Consider the following 12,911-nt stretch of genomic DNA (forward strand, 5'->3'; position numbering starts at 1 on the left):
GACATAGTAATGAGTAACCAATATGTTAAAAGTAAATGCGAGTTCCCAGCCACCTTCTGTGACCACCTCACCTATACTTCAATTTTAGTTTATACACAACATATAACATTCAAAACATAACATGTTATACATAACATCATATTAAATCAATGTGACATCTGTGTGGAAAGTAAAATCAGGTGTCCACTCCAATTGTTCAAGAGGAGAAACAGAGAGGATACTGGGAAGTTGTAAATTAGACACACAAGAGGTGCTTGCGCCTTCAGTGAGGATAGTGGCACTGGAGAGAGGAGTATAGACGGCCTGCTAGAATCAGAAGGTATCCAGGGTGGCACCCCTTGAGAGGCAGAACAGACTGGGAGGAGCCAGAAAGCGAGGTTGCTGAAACTCAGAGTATGATTTCTTTCTCTTTTTTTAAGAGTTATTTATTTTCATTGGAAAGTCAGATATACAGAGAGGAGGAGAGACAGAGAGGAAAATCTATCTGCTGATTCATTCCCCAAGTGATCGCAGTGGCCGGTGCTGCATGATCTGAAGCCTGGAGCCAGAACCTCCTCCAGGTCTCCCACGCGGGTGCAGGGTCCCAAAGCTTTGGGCCGTCCTCGACTGCTTTCCCAGGCCACAAGCAGGGAGCTGGATGGGAAGCGGGGCTGCTGGAAGTATAACCGGAGCCCATATGGGATCTGGCGTGTTCGAGTCAAGGACTTTAGCTGCTATGCTAGGTCACCATGCTGGGCCCCAAGTATGATTTCTAAAGATAGGAGACAGAACAGTTTCAAAGAAAAAGGAATGAGATGCAAATCCAAAAACAGAGACCAACACCATGAAGGCAAGTTAGCTTGCAGCCAGGAACCTACCAGATATCAGGAATAGCAAAATCTGCGAACAAGTGATTCTACTGCACAGTTCAACTTTTGGGTATAATAATGTCTTAACAGACAATTTTTCTGTGGTAGAACTTTAGCTTTAATCAAGAGTGATACAGTGAGGAATGGGAAAATTGTTACATAGAATACAGGAATGAGAAGAAGTCAGACAGGGTATGGTCTAACACAATTTTTATTTTATAAATGTGGAGTTTGAGACCCAGAGAACTGAGGAGATCTTGTACCACATCATGTAGTCTTGGTGAAAGAGTGAAAACTGGAAGCCTGGTCCATGCCCTTTGGCCATTCATGTCTTAGTAGACATGTGTACATATACATAGCAGTGCAACTATATATGCAGATATCCCACATAGCATTAGGTGATAATCACATACATCAGAAGTGATTTTGTAAGAGTAATGATGAAAATAAGCTCTGCTGGATTATTTACAGAGAATTAAATTAAATTCATAAACTTTGCTCAGCGTTTGTTTTCCAGGAAGTTTCTTTATGCAGTGAATTGCATTTAGCAGCTAAGAAGAGAAAAAAAATTGGTTCTTTCTGTATCAAAAATGTTAACATGATAGATCCCTGCATTCAGATTTGTCATTTTATTTTTTCCGTTAGGAACAAAAGGCTTATTTCATAAAAAAATACAGTTAGTATTTTTATTTCTGTTTGAACATAAACTAGAGTAGACAGACACAGTTACAATCAAATGTGTAATGTATTATAGAGTCTGGTGTCAAAGGCATAAAGCCCAGAAAGGAATATTTAATATTATATGTTGTAATGCCAATTAGGATTAACTTAGCATAACATTTTTCACAATTCTTGGAATATCCGCATAGTGTTTGAGACCATCATGCAACATGAACAAATGTGCATTTATCATTTTTCCTTCTAATCCCCAGCTGAATAAATTAGAATTGTCTAGACATCTCCAGTGCTGCTACATTGTACAGCTCCAGGGTACCATTCCCATTGAATTCTGGGATCCAGGTGCTGTTGCTCACAGGAAATTGTTCACAACTATCTCTAGTTGCACGAGATATGGCCTTGGATATTTTCTCTATACATAAAGAATCCTGAAAACTTGAAATAATTTTTCATGCCTCTCTGAAATTCAATAAATTAATAAGACTTGAGAATAATTTGGTGATTTGTTGACTGCAGTGTTGGGATAAGACAACAGGGGAAAGGCGACACATCGAGGAGCTAGAACAGTGAGATGAATTGGGGAAAGAAAAGATAATGACTCTTAAAGTACTTCAAATCACATCACTTGAAAAGTAGATGCTGTACTGAAATATAATCCCTTAGTATCAAGGATTTAGCAGTCTGGTGTTCCCACTTAAATCAGTGGGATTTCTCTCTCCAACTGATATGCATACAAAATAGATGTTAAGATCTGAAAAAAAAGTTTAAAACCGAACATAGACCTCAAGCAGTTGAAATTTTGATGATATGAAGATGTTTTTGTATTTATTCTTTTATCTTTCAGATATTATTTGTTACAGTTTACGTGCACAATAATTTATCCCTTTGTTAACTCTTCAACAAGTCAGACCTTGGCCCAGTGCAGTGGCTCAGTGACTAAATCTTTGCCTTGCATGCACTGGGATTCCTTATGGGCACTGGTTCATGTCCTAGCTGCTCCACTTCCCATCCACTTCTTATACATGAGAAAGCAGCAGAACATGACAGATTTACAGAGAGAACAGACAGAGCAATCTTCCATCAGATGGTTCACTCCTCAAGTGGCACAACAGATGAAGCTGAGCCAAAGTCTGGAGCCAGGAGCTTCTTCTAGGTCTCCCAGGCAGGTATTGGGTCTCAAGGCTTTGGACTATATTCCGCTGCTTTCCCAGGCCACAAGCATGGAGGTGGATAGGAAGTGGAGCAGCTGGGATATGAACTGGTGCCCATATTGGATCCTGGTGGTTGGAGGTGGAAGATTAGACAACAGCGCCATTGCTCTGGGCCCCTTACAACACATTTTGATTTTGGTAATTAAAGACATGTATTAAGGCAAGTGGTTTATATTATAGAAGAAAACTGTGATGACTCAGGTCAAATTCAGTGAGATCAGATATGGCAAAATAGTAGCAATAGCAATAATAATAACATGTTTTTTACTCCCACTGGTGGATAGCTTTTAGCTTTGCTCTGAGTTGAGAGGCTACCTTCAGAATGTTCTCTTTATCACTGATACTGATGAACAAGAGTCATACTGAGTCAAGCACTCCAGAATTATGTCTTGAGATTATGCTAAATTCACAGATCCTGAATTTTGTAGTGAAGAGCAATGAAGACATAATAGGCAAATATACTGTTATAAATACTAAGACCTACCCTCAAATTTTTATATAGATTTCTAATAATTTGGATATGGGTGATACTAAAACATCTGATCTTGGGAAACTGAAGTGACATGATTTTGGGAACCTTCCTGTCTTTCTTGTTGGGCGGCACTGTGCTCTTTACATGTGTTGTTAAAAGTAATACCTTCTACTTAAATACCACACCTCCTAAGTTACAAGAAAGAGTGCTTCTTTCAGCTTTTGCTTTGTGTTTTATAGTTTTAATATCTGAGGACAGAAAATATCGATGTCAGCTCACTACAGTTTGGTTTAAAACTATAGGTTACACACTTGCTGGGAGCTCTTGGGAAATCAGTTTGTTCATTTTTTTCATTTGCCAAATCATGACAGAAGTAATGAGCATTAACTCGGAATCAATTAATTCATATCTAAACTAGAAACATGTTAACACCTCACCAAACTGTTAGCTTTTTAAAATAGTTATGTAAGTGGCTAGCTAATTTAGTAAAATGAAATACTTAAAACACTAAACAAAATAGCATTTTAAAATAGATTAGCTTTAGTAATTTAGCTTAAAATACTAACTAAAATGTTAACTTATTTAAAGTATTTAGATATGTAGCTAGCCAACTTATTTTTGAGCCAAATGAAATAGTGCATATAAACATTAAAAACACTAAGCAGATGTCAGGAGCTCTAGTATATCCAGTGCATCACATTGTCAGTGTTTTACTTGAATTTCCCGATCAATAAATGTGGTTTTTCTCAATCCATACCTTTTCCAGCAATACAGAGAGTGTCTTCAAAAAAGTTTAAGGAAAATGCATATTATAAAAAACTGCATAGTTTCAAAAATTTTAACACTTTTGATTCTGTTTTTATACAAACTTACAGTCTTTTCACATTATGGTTTAACATTATAAAACTAACTATTGACCCATTCGAACTTAATTCACTGACACATATGGATTTATTTATTGTTCTGAGATGGAAGGATTCAACAATGCTGGGTTCTTGCTGAAGTTACATTTAACCCACTTGTGAGTGATTGTATATTCTTTATAATCTACTGTGGGTGATTCTAACATATAAATAGTATTATTTTTGAAAACAGCAGTAATTAAAACTGAGAGGAAGACTTGCTGGTAATCATGAATTTTTGGGATCATGTATCACGTGCAGTTTTCGGTCATTCGTACTTTGCCCTGCCTTCTTAATCCCTTAATTTTTCCATCCATTTTAAGCAAATTATATCATGGAAGAGTCTATGGGAGGCAGAAACAATGCCCCCAAATCCTGTTCTAATTTAGGTATTTCTAGTAACTTTTGGCAGATGGAAGCCTAAGCATGGCTGGAAGTCAGGGTCAACCTCTTCAGCAAGAAAAATAGAAACAGTTACTTCCTTGGGTTTTGTGGAGGTAGAATGGTTATTTCAGTACTACTACATGAAATAATTTATTTGTTTTCCTAAGGCAAGTGTGACTTTAGTCCTTAGAAATCTTAAGTTCTTTCAACTCTTAAATTGCTGAGAATTGTTTTTTTTTTTTAATATAAACTACATTGTGTGAAGTTAAGCTAGGACGTTCTTTTTAGTAGCATCCAGAGGTAGATTCTGTGTATTGCAGCACTTTTTTAGGAGGAAGATTAAATGTGGCATTATTTTTAGTAGACAGGATCCTCTATTTTTTGCATTTTTTTACATTTTATTATTATTGCTATCATTTTACGATACAGTTCCATATTCCCTTATCCCCTCCCCAATTCCCTCCCCCTCACCTAGTTTCTCTATATCATTACTAACATATAGTTCTTCATACTCAGTCATATGTCCATCATGGCGGGCATGGACAATGGCAGAGAGTCCAAAATCCTATTGTCAAGGTATAGAAAACAGTTTCATTGTAAGTCCATCTTTGTCTGGAAATAGAGATGCATACTGCATTGTATCCTCACATCTGGATGTTAGTCTCCATTTCACAGCTACTGTATATCCCCTTAAATGAAAAGTCATGATACAAAATCAACAATAAAAAGAAAAATAGAAATTTACAATGCCATGAAGTTAAATGACATATTACTAGATGTGACAGTCTCCATTACACAGCTACTATACATCCCCTTAAATGAAAAGTCATGATACAAAATCAGTAATAGAAAGAAAAATAGAAATTTACAATGCCATGAAGTTAAATAACACGTTACTAGATATGACAGTCTCCATTACACAGCTACTATACATCCCCTTAAATGAAGAGCCACAAAACAAAATCAACATCAGAGAGAAAAAAGAAATTAACAGCACCAAGAAGTTAAATAACATGCTATTAAATGATTAACGCGTAGCTAAAGGAATGAAAATCAAGAACCTTCTTGAAGAAAATGATGCCACTGCATGATCTATGAGTCACTGAATGATTTAATCAGAAGAAAGTGTTTTGAAGAGATGAAACCAACAGAAAACAACATAACCCATGCAATATAGTTTCCGCTGATCTTTGTTGAAGTGTGTCTCCTCCAGACAATAAACTGATGGGTTTTGTTTTTAAATCCAGTCTACTAATCTATGACGTTGGATTGAGCTTAAGCCATTTACATTCAGAGTTTAATATGTATGGGTGGTAATTTGGTCCTGTCATTTTAGGAATGGGTTGTTCATTGGTTTATTCTTCTGTTGTCTTTTTACTGGGATGTTCTTCCCGTTAGCCTTTGGTTTTGGTAGGTGCTATTCCGCTTCTCCGTCAAGAGAACATCTTGAAGTATCCTTTGTAGGGCAGGTTTGGAAGAGGCAAATTCTTTTAACTTTTCTTTACTGTGGAAGAATTTTAATTTATTTTCAAAGACGAAAGAAAGCTTTGCGGGATATGTTATCCTAGGCTGACAATGTTTTCCTGTTAGAATCTGGAATATGTCAATCCATTCTCTTCTGGTCTGTAGAGTTTCCTGTGAGAGATCTCCTGTGAGCTTAATTGGCATTCCTCTATATGTCAGTTGATTCTTTTCACGTGCACGTTTAAGGATCTTTTCCTTATGTTCAATTGAAGAGAGCTTGATGATCATGTGTCTTGGTGAAGATCGCTTTTGATCAAGCCTGTTGGGAGTTCTGTGCCCCTCCTGGATCTTGTTTCCCAATTCTTTCTCCAGATTAGGGAAATTTTCCTTTATTATTTCATTAAATACATTTGCAAACTCAGCTTCTCTTTCTGCACCTTCTGGGACTCCCATGACTCTTATATTTGGTCTCTTGATAGTGTCTTTCAATTCTTGAATACTTTTTTTGCCTGATTCAACTCTGCTTCCAGCTTTTTGTTTGCTTCCCCCTGATGACAGGAAATATCTTCCAATTCTGAGATTCTTTCTTCTGCTTGCTTCATTCTATTTTGGAGCCTCTCCACTGTACTTTTAATTTGCTCTACTGTGTTCTTAATTTCTGATATGCCAGCCTTGATTTGCTTTATTGCTTCCTTAAATTCTTTGAGCTCTTGCATGAGCTTCTCATTGTTGATCAGAATCTTTAAAATGATTCTTATGGATTCTGTGTCCCCCAATTTCTCAATGTCTTCCTCAGTTAGCTCTGAGGTTGGCATAGGGTTTTGCTCTTTTGCAGGGGAGTTTTAGGTAATATTCATTGTGCCTTTGTCTCTTCTTTTGCTCTTAATCATTGTACTTATGGTTAGCAGAATCTTCTGCTTGGGGCAGGTTTCTAAGCTGTGTCACCCACAGGTCTACAATGCGATTTTACTTATTGTGGTTGATACACAACTTTTTGCTTGCAGCCACTTGTGCCACAACCTCCAGCGAGTTCCAGGTCTGGGTTCTTATGTCAGATTTCCACCATGGGCTCCACAGCCCCAGCTCCTGGCTCACCACTCTCCACCTCCTGTGGTACTGTGCTGAGGCTGCACCATTGTCTCTGCAACCTTTCTCTCCCTTCTGGTTGGAGCAGGTCCCAGGATTAGGGAGACACCAGGTATCCTATATAGTTGGGCTGTTGGTGGCACTGATGTTGTCGGAACCTGTTGGACGTCAGGTCTGGGTGCCACACAGACCTATTTTGACCCGTACGATGCCACAGTCAGTGTTATTTTCCTGCAGGACCAGTGCAATCCACTGAGCTCAGTGAGTTTTCGCGAACTCAGCACATGCGCAGTTCACTGTTGTCCCCTGCAGTCCCAAAGCTATTGCCACAGTGTGCAAAATGGCACCTGACGTACCACCACTACAGTTCTTGATCTGCTGGCCGTCAGATCCGAGGGCTACCCTGCCCTGTCCCGGGTGGAACCCGTAGAATGCCACGTCATTGCAGTTCACCGAGTCAGAAATGAGCTCATTTCCAGCTCAGTGCATGCTCAGTCCTTTCCCTTACCTTTTCCTCTTTACGCAAAATGGTGCCTAATTCAGCTCTAGGGGGCTGACTGGGCTATGAAATCCACCCTATTCTCGCACTGCCCGTCTGAGATCTGCTGCTCTGTCTGTGCTCCTGGTCAAATGAAATGGACCAGCCGGACAGACAGTTCTTTGTCTGGGTTCACCTCCTGAGCTCCCAGTGCAAGTCCCTTCCCACCTGGTTGCTGCTGGAGTTCTGTCTGCTGGTGGAGTTCAGATGACCGTGCTGGAGTATCAGTAACTGCAACACCACACCATTGTGTCTTCTGCTTTCCTGTGTCTGTCAGTCTCCAGGTACCCCTCTGCTGTTGTTCTGTCCTTTCCTATTTCCTGAAATATGTCCTCTTTTCTTCATCCTGATTAAATGTTCTTCTGTCCGTTTAAACGTGTCCTTACCCTATTCCACCATCTTGATTCCTGAGGATCCTCTATTGAAATAATATTTCTATAATGTTAGGGTAATTTTTATTCACACATTCGTGTAGTCACCTATGTGTAGACTCACAAATAAATATTGTAGACTGAAAGAAAACAAGATCAGGAGTGGATCAGGAATGACTTGGTAGTTATATATGGACTAATTTGTTTTTATCTCTCTGTATCATTATCGTGTTTTCCACACTGTGGTCAGAGAGAGTGAATCTGAATTTAAAGGGATAAGCTGAAAAAAAAGGGAAAACAGTGGATTTTGAACAGGCAATTATCTTCCAGCTGAATTCAATCATATCAAGCTGAAAATAAAACAACACAACCCATGCTATCACATTTGGCCTCTGTGAATCCATAAGTAGTCTGTTATTATGTCTATGGAAATTACAAATTTATATTCCCCAAAACTCATTTTGAATATCTTTTGCAGTTATCTAGTAGTATACATGGAGGCAGTGACCATGATGACTTGCATTATGTAGCTATGAAAATATTTCTCATTAGTCCTATATTTCTGAAAATTTGGATTAGAAGAAAAATCACAAAACTAAAATCCATTTTATACCAAATTAGTATTTTGCACCATATTTAGGCATGTACCGTGGTAGGGATACTTCATGCTATGTGCCACCAGCAGGAGACACAACCCACTTTGCCATTTTCTAGCCATTCAGGGACATCTGACGTCTCACTGCCATATTCATACCTCCAACACAGTTACATGTGAACCCTCAATGTGGTTCAGCAGTGGGCTTGTTACTTGCTTTCGGTTGGCATATTGAACAATTGGTGGTGTTCCTTTTTTCTGCTGTAAATTCAGAAACTCCCACATTGGACATTCCCCAGCTGAGTGAAGTAGCTGGGGAGGGTGAATTACTTGAGCTCCTGCAGTTGTTCAGATTGGGTCTTATCCGTTTTCAATACGTGGAGATTATGGGTTTAAATCCCACACTGATGTCGAGATCATCACACTAGCTCAAGGCAGAAATGGGGCCGATCTAATTTTAGGCAGGTGGCAATGGATTCTCCTGTAGAAGCACTGCCTGACTCCCTGCTGGGAAAGACAAGGATACAGCTACTCACACACTGATGCACACTAGTTTTGCTCTCGTTAAAAATGTGGGATACAGAGACCGCATTAAGCAGTGCTTGTTTCTCATATCAGAGCTTCTTCTCTTGGTGCTTTTTAAAAAATTTTTCTATTTACTTATTTCAGAGACAGATGCAGATCCCATCTGCTGGTGCACTCCCCTGGACTAGGATGGGTCAAATCTGGGAGCTGGAAGTCTAACCCAGGTTTCATGTGTGGGTAGCAGAAACTCAGTGACTTGAACCACATTCCAAGGGTGTGAATGATCAGGAAGCTGGAATCAGAAGGAGAGCCAGGACTCAAATGGAGGTGCTTAATACAGGGAACAATGGCTCAAGTGGTACCTTAATGGCTAGGCTCTATGTCTACCTCCTCAGTGCTGTTAGGAGGAGAAAAAATATTTATTAGGTAATGATTCAATGCCAAATAGAAAGTAATCATCTTCTAATTTTAAATGTTTTTATTTAGATTTTATATATGCATGAACATATTTAAGGGTACTTCAAAAAATTAATGGAACGGGAATTGAAAGGTAGTTCATCTTAGTAGAAAAAATTGAAATTTGTGTAGTTTTCTCCTGATACCTGTTTACTATTGACTTAAGAACCACTCCTATGACTTTCAAGTTCTTTTTGCTCTAAAATAAGTTTACCTATTTTCATTTTCTATGAACTTCAAAAATTTTTAAATTATTTTTGTATTTGTGCTTAGGGGGTTCCTAGCTATCAGAGAAATACAAATAAAAACTACATTGAGATTCTACCTAACTCTGGTGAGATTGCCCTACATTTGGAAATCTGCTAGCAACACCTGCTGACATGGATGTAGGGGGAAAGGTGGACTGCTGTGGGTGTGTTGGCTAGTGTAGCCACTATGGAAGTCAGTATGGAGAATGTCCAGACAACTAGAAACTGATCTATAACATGACGCAGCTATCCCACTCCTGGAACTATATCTCAAGGAAGTGAATCTGCATATGAGGAAAGGACCAGCAATCCTATATTTATAGTAGGACAGTCTACAAAAGCAAAGACTGGGAAACACCCTAGAAGCCTATTGAAAGAGGAATTGATGCAGAAACAGTGAAGCATCTACCGTATGGAATACTACTCAGCCATTAAAAAGAATGATATTATACCATTTGCATCGGTGGTTCTAACTGGAGATCATAATGCTTGTGAAATAAGCCAGTCATGAAAGGACAAATATCACATGTCCTCTCTGATACAAGGCAGCATTCATGCAAAATAAAGAACAAATAGATACATAGGTAAACATGTATATACATAAATTCTAATAGATGAAATGGAGACTAGCATATCATTGCATCTAAGTAAAGATGCATACTCCTGAATAAAAGGAGAACTCCCAATGGAACTGCTAAATGTATATTGAGAATAGGATACTAGATTTTCTATCACTGTCGATAGCTATGATGCCATGATACACTTACTTAAATAGCACAATGTTGGACTTGTGACTTTTGCTGAGGAACTATACTATTGTAATAATATGGGAGGAAATGTTGGGGGTGGTGAAATGAGGAGGGAGGAAGGAGAGGTCTTAAAGGGGGAAATCCTTATACCTGTGGTATCATATCATGGAAAATAGTAATGATAAAAAATAAATAAATTACTTATTTAATTTGAAAGGCAGAAAGGTACAGAGTGAAAGAGGAAGGAGAGGTATCTTTTGTACTCCAGCTTACTCCTCTGATACCTGGAATAGTCAGGGCTGGTTCAGACGGAAGCCAGGAACCAGAACATCAGTTCGTTTATTGCATCGGGATGGCAGGAACCTATCCACTTGAGACATTATCTGTTACCTCCCAGAATATGGACTTCTAGGAAAGTGGAATTGAGAGCAGAGCCAAGACTCACATGCAGTCACTCTGAGAATGGGATGCAGCTGAGCCATGGAGCACCAAACACCTGCCAGCTGCAAGTACATGTACCTTCACATACCTATAATGTTTTATATTGTCATTTGAAGATTTGTTGTCGTTCTACTGGGCCAGTGCATAATGGTAAGCATAGAATCAGAGAGAACTCATATTCAAATCCTAGGAATGTACATTGGTTCTGCTTGGAGACCTGAGTTCCATTAAAGGAATGTTCTTCACCTGGGGGTGAATGAAATCTCCCGGTAGGCTCTAGCCCCTGACTTCAGCGCAGGTGTCTGTTGTCATGTAACGCTCCATAACAATTCCATAAACCTTCCATCTTGTTAAAAGGTCTTCTCACTGTCTGCTCTCTTATCTCTGAGAATGTATTATTTAACTTCTCAAATAATTCCCTGTGTGCACTGCATCTTGATAAGAAAAATGAGAAGAGACTTGGAGACATACAGTGACTTAGAACCCCTCAGAGACACATGTGAGCAGGTGTGGAAATGAAGACATACCTTCAAGGAATCAAAACAATGAAAAAGTAGAGACAGAGTAGGGTCATTGGGTGGCACCCTTCCCAGGGAGGCCAGAGAAGATACAGTTCATAGTGGACAATATGTTACCCTTTCTGTCTCTTAAATTTTGAGTTCAAGAATTTCTTTTGAATTGAGACATTGGCACCTTATGTTGAAGTTAAACAGAATACCTTTCTGATTTGTCACCTCCTATTTCTTCTGCCTTCAAATTTCTGTTTAAAAATAGCTGTAATGCTTGATACAGGGTAGAAATACAGATGTAATTTTTAAATCAATATGTATTTTGGTTATTTTAGTGGCATGTTTTGTGGGGAGTAAAAGCTATCAACAAAACAATGCCATTACTGTTAACCTCATTAGTTTTAAAAAAATCACTTACACCAAACAATTTTTCCCTACAGTGCTTATGGAATGCCCTTATTCACCAAAATCAGGGATATTTTATGATGTCTTATTGTAAAATTCACTATTTTCAGACTTTTTCTTTCAGGTCTCAATTCAAATAATAAATAGTGTTTTAACCGGTCATCCCAAACTGTTCCACATCAAAGTGTCTAACCCTCTGCTTTCAAACTCTGTGTTTTTATTTTCATAGTATGTATTCCTGTATGAAATTTTCCTCTTTCTTTATGTATTCATTGACTGTCTTCCACTTCATACTCTAGTGTAAAGTTGATGAGAGCAAGGACTTAGATTTATCTAGGTTAGCAGTTTTGCTGGTTCCTGAAGCAATACCTGGGGTGTACACAGAGAAATTAATAAGTGAATGTTTGGAGGCAGGGAATTGATAAAATAGACACAGTTTCCTTGGGGCACTACATTCTGGGTTTTTGGTTTTGTTTTTTGTTTTTTTTTTTTTTTTTGCCTATTATTGAAATCTAGAGGAGCAGGGTTGAGGTGCTTAAAAGAATTTCAGACTTTTTCACATTACTTAATTAAATGGCTTCTAGAATTCCTGTCTCCTAAAGGTTACTACTTTACACCCTGGGCCAAGTTTCTGCTTTATGAGATTTATGCAGAACACTTCCAAGTGGCCAATGACTGAATAATTAAGGACATGTAAAAATGACCACCAGTCAAGAGAGACAGTGATTCTTGCCCGATGTTGTATTTCCATGGTGTTGACCCATGTCAGTCAAAGTGGGTTCCTGTTTCACATTGGAAAGATAAGGGCCAAACAGCATTGCAGGCTGGGTGCTGGTCCAGTGTTTAAAGCCTAAGAGGCCTTCCAGTCCTTTGGAGGGTTTCATGGAGGAAGCAGGACATCCTGACATGGGCCCCAAAGCCCTGCCTTCCTCAGAGAATATTTCCTTTTTCGTTCTATGCCCTGACCTTGCTATCTTCCTCTTTCATCTGAAACATACATTAGTAGCTGCATCTTTTTATTTTGAAAGC

At 38.7% G+C, this 12,911-nt stretch overlaps 1 protein-coding gene across 1 annotated transcript in view; it reads left to right on the plus strand.

The window, feature by feature from the left end:
* Positions 1 to 12,911, plus strand: part of KCNB2 (potassium voltage-gated channel subfamily B member 2) — a 394,976-nt gene that overhangs the window by 40,535 nt on the left and 341,530 nt on the right. The gene's annotated exons all lie outside the window — the stretch shown is intronic.

This window comes from Ochotona princeps, chromosome 9 (genome assembly GCF_030435755.1).
Source record: "Ochotona princeps isolate mOchPri1 chromosome 9, mOchPri1.hap1, whole genome shotgun sequence".
NCBI classification, from domain to species: Eukaryota; Metazoa; Chordata; class Mammalia; order Lagomorpha; family Ochotonidae; genus Ochotona; species Ochotona princeps.